The 8,046-nt window shown below is 46.8% G+C and overlaps 1 long non-coding RNA gene across 2 annotated transcripts; it reads left to right on the plus strand.

Annotated features, from left to right (window-relative positions):
- The first annotated feature begins 509 nt into the window (after positions 1–509).
- LOC146056009 (uncharacterized) lies at positions 510–5,498 on the plus strand. Of its 2 annotated transcripts, none has more exons than XR_014469051.1 (3): positions 510–980; positions 3,723–3,875; positions 5,295–5,498. It is a non-coding gene; the product is annotated as an uncharacterized LOC146056009 (long non-coding RNA). The 2 variants fall into 2 exon arrangements; XR_014469052.1 differs by having other exon boundaries at positions 516–980; positions 5,300–5,498.
- Positions 5,499–8,046: the final 2,548 nt, after the last annotated feature.

An 8,046-nucleotide genomic window follows, 5' to 3' on the forward strand; every position in this document is an offset into this window, starting at 1 on the left:
TATATAAAATGGGCTATAATCAAGTGGCCTACAGGACCTGGTCCTTTACACCAGATGCTCATAAAATATTGGGTCCCTTTGCCCACTTGGATTTAGCCTACTTATATAAAATGGGCTATAATCAAGTGGCCTAAAGGACCTGGTTCTTTAAGTGAGTCTTTTAGACCACTAGGAAATAGCCTAATTTTATTGAATTGGCTAAATCAAAGTGGATAGAGGGACCGGTCCTTTATCCCACTAGGAAATAGCCTAACTTTAATGAATGGGCTAAATCAAAGTGGATAGAGGGACCAGGTCCTTTAACCCACTAAGAAATAGCCTAGTTTTATTGAGTAGGCTAAATCAGTGTGAACAGAAGGACCTGTCCTTTAGCCCACTACGATATAGCCTATTTGTATTGAGTGGGCTAAATCATAGTGCCTGGAGGGACAAGGTCCTTTAGCCCACTATAAAATAGACTCAACCATAATTTCGCATCTACCGGAGATTCAGGGAGGAAGCGGAGGAGGAGCCCAGCAGGCACAAAGGAATCCATAGAGGGAGAAGCCGGCTACAGCACACATGAGCTCGGCTTGGAGGTGCTCCCCCTGGTGGCCCCAGGGCAGCTAAACGGCCAGCATGAGCAAAGAAAAGTGCTTTTCTTTGCTCCTGCTTGGTGTTTAACTGCTCTGGGGCCACCAGGTGGAGCACTTCCAAGCCGAGCTCCTGTGTGCGGCTGCTGACGGCTTCTCCCTCTATGGTTTCCTTCCTTCCTGAATCTACTGGGTTACTTCCTGCTTTTTCTGGGCTTAGCCTCGATGCTGCTACGTGACCGCGGCACATGGATTAGGTTTTTGGACACATATGGCTGCCTGCTGGAAGCTGCTGGATCTCTTCAGGCGATTTTGGCTGCTTGCTAGTAGCTATGGGGCTGGATGAACCGGACTGCTGCTGCTCCCGAAACCCCAGCTGTGGGTCCTCTGCTCTGTGATCTGTGCTAGGTAAGGGATGCTTGTGGTTTCTTTCACCCCTCTGCTCACTGGGATAGAGCTGCTGCTAAATGATGCTGTGATACCTTTATTCCCCCTGCTAGCTGGATAGAGCTGTTGCTGAATGGAGGATATCTGTTTGTTGTCCAGCTCTACTGCTGCCTCCCCTGCCATTTAACCACTTCCTGGCCAGGCTCGCCCCCCCGCTCCTCCTGACTGGCTAGCAAGGGTGCCAGGTGTGAAAAGGGCCTTCCCGCCATTTGGACCTCGGTCCACCACCACCCCTCCCCCCTATGCCTCTCTGGGCACCATCTTGACTTCCTACGCTCTCTTTACTGCACCATTCTTCTTTACCTACTGTCACCCTGCAGAATGTCATTATTTCACACTCCTGCAGAATGGCATCATTATTTCACCCATTTCCTGGCATGGTTTGGGTAAGGCACCAGCGAGTTCTGAGTCCCAATTTGGAGCCCAGGCTGTAACTGAGCATATGGGTATTTGGTGCAGAGCTTAGAAACTTCCTGAAATGCAACCATTGCTGTATAAGGGGAAGTAAGTCACAGGTCTCTGCACAGAGTGCACTGCTGGTGGCTGCAGATCTGATTGTTGAGTGCCACAGTCTGTATATCTGATTGTTACTGGGTTATTGGTGAGTGTCACACTCTGCAGACTTGTTTGACGCTGAGTGTCACACACTACAGATCTGATTGCCACTGGTGCAAATCTGATTGTTAAGTTAAAGGCTGCGGAATTTATTTCTGAGAGTCGGACTGCTTTCCTTTTTGAGTAAGTAAAGGTGCATACACACTGTACAATTTTTTTTTTTTTTTTTTTACCAATTTTGTTGAGACATTTCCATTGAACCCAGTGTCCTGGATGAAAGATGTTGACGAAAGATATTGGTGACAGACGGATGATGATGCGCAATCATCAAGATTGTTCGTCAACTGTGCATGCAGCTCAATTTGTATATATTTCAAAAAGAGCCTATAAACTGTAGCTAGATCTTTCATCTGTTGTTAATATCTTTCGTCCAGGACACTGGATTCAAGGGAAATGTCTTTCAACGAAATTGGTCAAAAAATTGGACGGTGTGTATGCACCTTAAAGGTGCATACACACTGTACAATTTTATTGACCAACTTTTTTGACCAACTTTGTTAATTTCGGCAATTCTGAATGAAATTGGTCAAAATATCTTTCAGTGCGTTTGCGACGAATGATGATGTGCATACCCGCCAGTTGTTCATCAAGATTGTTAGTCAACTGTGCATGCAGCTCAGTTTGGATATCTTTCAAAAAGAGCCTATAAACTGTAGCTAGATCTTTCGTCCAGGACACTGGGTTCAATGGAAATGTCTTTCAATGAAATTGGTCAAAAAAATTGTACAGTGTGTATGCACCATAAGGGTGTCACAAATTGTATGCTGCCATATACTCTTCTAGTGGACCAGGTGCCCCACATTGGCATCATGGTAAGTTAACTAGAAGGGGGGGCTCAGGCTGCAGTGTTTTAATGTTGTGAGGAATGTAGTGTGGCAGGTAGTTGTATCTAGTGTAATGATGTATTATGTAGTGTAGTGTAGCCCCCAGAAGGGACTTCAGTATGTTCAGAAAGCACTTCCCGTCCTGTAGTTCAGGCCTGGCCAACCTGTGGCTCTCCATATGTTGTGAAACTACAAATCCCAGCATGCCTTGGCACAGTTTTAACACTACCTTATAGCAAAACTGTCAAGGCATGATGGGATTTGTAGTTTAGCAACATCTGGAGAGCCACAGGTTGGCCGGGCCTGCTGTAGGTGTTACCTCTATTAAGTCCTTTGGGGGAGGAGTGTCATTCTAAGGTGCCCTGCCCCCCCCCCCCCCCCCCCCCGAAGGCTTAATACAGTACCTGTCTGCCTGCTTTATTTGTGCATACTCCCTGTACCTCCATGAGGAAGCAACAGTAGTGCAGGCCCTGTGAGTATATGTATTTAAATCACAACAGAATTTGCTGTTCTATATAAGAAACTGTTAATGAATAAATAAAAAATCTATATCGATAGATAGATAGCGAGAGAGATATCTATCAGTGAAATACATATGGATGACTGCCCTATGGTGGAATTCTCTCCCAACCCTTCCTCATCACAGCCTATCCTTTCTACGCCACAGTTTAAATGTGTTCGGTATGACTCATTGGCGGCCAGGATCCCGGGGGTCTGTATACCGACATCGTAATCCCAGCTGCTGGTATTCAGACAGGGTGAGCTCAAAAAGTCCCCACTTTACCCCTCCCAGCTGCAATTTCTTTCACCTACTCCTTAATTTTTTTATACCAGCCATTCATTATATGTATTCTCAGCATTCATTCTATTTGTTATCCCCCCCCCCTACACACACACACACACACACACACACACATTTGCATATCTTGCCTCACATTCACTGCTTATGAAATATAATTAATGATACAGACTTCTGCTGCTTGGAGTGTGCTGCTTGGTCCTTGGTCCTTCAGCACTCAGGGTGAACTACATTAATAAAATAACAAATACAACAATGGTTTTATGTAATACTGTGGTAATGGAGCAGATTACAGCCTTGTCTTGGTATTGCATCTAACATTCCCTTATATTAAATGATGCTTTGTGCAGCGTATGGTTAGTGTTTCTGTACAGCTAAAATATTAGTATATTGTGCATATGACTTATCCTTGCCATACTGAGCCTGTATCTCATCCACATGTACATTTTCAATTGTTTTCAACAGGATGCCTTAAAATCATGTCAGCAAAGATCATGCTAGAAGAATCACGTCAGTATACAGATGCCAGCATCCCGACTGCCCTCACGAGACTGGCGATGGAGCTCTGAATGGAACAGGACACCGATGCCAGGATACAGACAGCCGTAATCCCATTCGGTAAGTAATCAGGGCAGCTGAGATTGCAGCCAGGGAAGGGGGGGTTAAGATGTGTACACACAAAGATTTATCTGGGAACAAAAATCTGGAAATGTATGGGAGAAAATGACAATCGTTGTTAGATGTTGGCGATGTGTTATAGGGTTTAGTATTAGGCACTAGTGGGAAGGGTTAGGGTCAGGTGCGCGGTTAGGGTGCAGTCAGAGACCCTGTCCAGATATTCCCTTTTGGGATGGTGGGGTAAGTATTATGACCGATGGCATCCTAAATGCTAGGATACTACATGTATCTTGGCAAAAAAAACGAACCCGGGATTGTTTTAAAACCTGTGTAATTTCTCACTTTTGCCTGGGGTTTCTTTCTGCGTGGGTCTGTATCCCAAAATTTAGTGCTAGTGGCCTATGCTTTGGTGCCTCAATATAATGATTTCATCCAAAATGTAAGGTATGCCTATTCCAGATAATTGCCATCAATTTAAACATTTGAAGTGTAGCTCTGCCAGTCAGAATCAAGGTATTGCATGTAGGAGACAGAGCTACACTTCAAAGGTTACATTTGATGCTATAAGTCTGGAAGAATAGGCATCAATGTAACCAACTTTTTGGGTGAATCAGAATGATGAAATCAGTTGATGTCAATGTTTTAAAAGGATAGGCATCAGTTCAGTTTCCTAGTATATTACCTGTTTATTTTTAAAGAACAGAGGGGTAGATTTAATAAGCTCAGTGAAGTGATAGTGTCTGGTTTTTATCACCGGCCAATCAGCTCCTATCTGTCATTTTTCAAACTAAGCCTGTAACTTCACAGTTAGGAGCTGATTGGTCGGTGATAAAAACCGGACATTTTATCACTTCACCGAGCTTAATAAATCTGCCCCTAAATTGAGGAACAATCTGCTGTATATTCTGTGCCAGCCTATTGCAGGATCATTCAAATACAACACGTATTGGACGAATACCTCTTTGCTTCACTGGAGTTTGGACTTTAATACCTTAAATTTTGGTTCAAGTCCTAATATTGTAATATATATCCTAATATTCAGGCACCATACCACTATTGTGGTGTATGTTCTAGTTTATGTTGTTCAGCCTTCAGGGAACAGTTGTTGGGCTGCCTTTAGTTGTGTTTCATATATTGTTTTCTAAATTGTATAAGCGTGTTTTTATAAATTGGGGTTATGTATAATAATTTCAAGTTTCCACTCTGGAAACCTATTCGAAGAGTAAGAGGGCCCTTGGACAGAGTTGTCCACTGTGGGTTTACCCTGAACCCTTATGGGCAATCCCGACATTAACTATATCTGTTTTTGTATGGCATCATGCGGTATATTGACCTCCTGTACAGTGTTGTGCGTTTAAATTTGATAGGTTTGTAAACTAATACAAAAACTTACTTGAATGGTTTCCCCCTTCTCACTAGGGCAGCTACTCTATTGAATATTGAGGTTTTTGGAAAAAGTTTGCAATGTTGCAAGAGGAAGCCAAAGTCTTCAATCACTCTGGATTTTATGAACAGCTTGGTGGTGGGACACAGGATACAGTTCTGCAGAGTCTCTGAAGATGCTGGGCAAGAATTTTATGGATTTCGATGCACAGGTAAATATAGATTTTAATTTGTTTTCCCAATTTCTCATATTATCCTTTTAAGTTTCCCCATCCCCCTACTGTCACTACAATGTCTGCTAGGGTGGTAGAAATAAGAGTGAGTGGCATGGTTGACAGGGTGTCGGAAAGTGCAAAAGAGTGGAGCTAGAAGAAGGCGAGGGGTGGTCAGGGAAAGCTTCATGGGAAAAAGAAGGGATGAGAGAACGAGAGGAGCGAGACATAGCATTCTGAAAGAGAAAGGGGGTTGAGGAAGAGAAGGATTGCAAGCAGGAGTAAGAATGTCAGGGATAGACTGGAGCAGGAGTCAATGTCAGAGAGAGAAGGGGGAGTGGAGGTGTCGCAAAGACAACGAAAGAGTGTGTTGTGGAGAGAAAGGGGTTAGACAGAGAGGATGTCGGAGAGCTAGACATATGATGCCGGGAAGAGGAGGGTGATAGTGCAAGGGAGAGACTGTGAGAGGGAGGAAAGAGGGGAAACTGGAGTACACAGGGGAGAAAGACCAGGGGCTGAGAGAGATGAGTGGCGAGATGGAGTAAGAGTGAGGGTCGACAGAAGGGGGTGGGGAATAGAGCAGGGCAGTAGGGTACAAGGGGAGAGAAAGGATAGACAGCAGCTGAGAGAGAGTTTGACAGACTGGGTGGGGGCAGAGCATGGGAGAGAGAAAGGGGGGCCTGGGACAGAGCAAAAGAGGAGACAGGGAGAGGGTGAGCCAACAAGAGGCGAAAGGGGTTGAGGCAACAGTGAGACGACGGGGCTAAGCTGACGGGGGTGAGACTATGGGGCGAGAGGGTGAGGTGATTAGGGGTGAGAGGGGGTAAGGTGACTGGGTGATTCCACAGGGAGTGAGGGGGGCTTTGTGGAAAAAGAGTTAATGAGAGAACGAGAGGTACAAGAGAAAGTGTTCTGATAGAGAAAGGAGGACAAGGAAGAGAAGGGTTACGAGCAGGAGTAAGACTGTCAGGGAGAGACTGGAGCAAATGTCAGTGTCGGAGAGAAGGGGGGAGTGGAAGTGTTGCAAAGACAGCGAAAGAGCATGTTGCAGAGAGAAAGGGGGTAGACAGATAGAGCGACGGTGTCAAGGAGAGCGCTAGAGTGATGATGCTGGGGATAGGAGGGTGATAGAGCAAGGGAGAGACTGACTGAAAGGGAGGAAAGGGGGGAAACTGGATTTGATAGGGGAGAAAGACCAGGGACTGAGAGAGATAAGTGGTGAGATGGAGTAAGAGTGAGGGTTGAAAGAAGGGGCAGGGGGAATAGAGCAGGGCAGTGGGGTACAAGGGGAGAGAAAGGATAGATGGGTGCTGAGAGAGAGGGTGACTAACAGGGGGTGGGGGCAGAGCATGGCAGAGAGAAAGGGGATCCTGGGACAGAGCAAAAGAGGAAAGACAGGGTGGGGGCGAGAGGGTGAGCCAACGGGAGACGAGAGGGGTTGAGGCAACAGTGAGGTGCCGGGGCTAAGCTGGCAGGGGTGAGACTATTGGGTGAGAGGGTGAGCTGACTAGGGGTGAGAGGGGGTGAGGTGATGGGGTGATTCCACAGGGAGTGAGAGGGGCTTTGTGGAAAAAGAGGTAATGTGAGAACGAGAGGTGCAAGAGAAAGCGTTCTGATAGAGAAAGGGGGATGAGGAAGAGAAGGGTTACGAGCTGGAGTAAGAATGTCAGGGAGAGACTGGAGCAAGTGTCAATGTCAGAGAGAGAAGGGGGAGTGGAGGCGTCGCACAGACAACGAAAGAGCATGTTGCGGTGAGAAAGGGGGTAGACAGAGTGAGAGGGTGTCAAGGAGAGAGCTAGAGAGATGATGCCAGGGAGAGGAGGGTGATAGTACAAGGGAGAGACTGCCAGAGAGGGAGGAATGGGGGAAACTAGAATGCAGAGGGGAGAAGGACCAGGGGCTGAGAGAGATGAGTGGCAAGATGGAGTAAGAGTGAGGGTTGAAAGAAGGGGCAGGGGGAATAGAGCAGGGCAGTGGGGTACAAGGGGAGAGAAAGGATAGACAGTAGCTGAGAGAGAGGGTGACAGACAGGGGGCGGGGAAAAGCATGGGAGAGAGAAAGGGGGGTCCTGGGACAGAGCAGAAGAGGAAAGACAGGGAGAGGGTGAGCCTACAGGAGGCGAGAGTGGTTGAGGCAACAGTGAGGCGACAGGGCTAAGCTGGCGGGGGTGAGACTATGGGGCGAGAGGGTGAAGTTACTAGAGGTAAGAGGGGGTGAGGTGATGGGGCGATTGCACAGGGAGCAAGAGCAGCTTTGTGGAGAAAGAGGTAATGAGAGAATGAGAGGTGCAAGAGAAAGCGTTCCGATAGAGAAAGGGGGATGAGGAAGAGAAGGGTTGCAAGCAAGAGTAAGACTGTCAGGGAGAGACTGGAGCAAGTGTCAGTGTCAAAGAGAGAAGGGGGGAGTGGTAGTGTTGCAAAGACAACGAAAGAGCATGTCGCAGAGAGAAAGAGGGTAGACAGAGAGAGAGGGTGTCAAGGAGAGAGCTAGAGAGATGATGCCGGGGAGAGGAGGGTGGTAGAGCAAGGGAGAGTCTGTCAGAGAGGGAGGAAAGAGGGGAAACTGGAGTAGAGAGG

Source organism: Crinia signifera, unplaced genomic scaffold, assembly GCF_055691185.1.
Source record: "Crinia signifera unplaced genomic scaffold, ASM5569118v1 HAP2_SCAFFOLD_709, whole genome shotgun sequence".
Classification (NCBI taxonomy): Eukaryota; Metazoa; Chordata; class Amphibia; order Anura; family Myobatrachidae; genus Crinia; species Crinia signifera.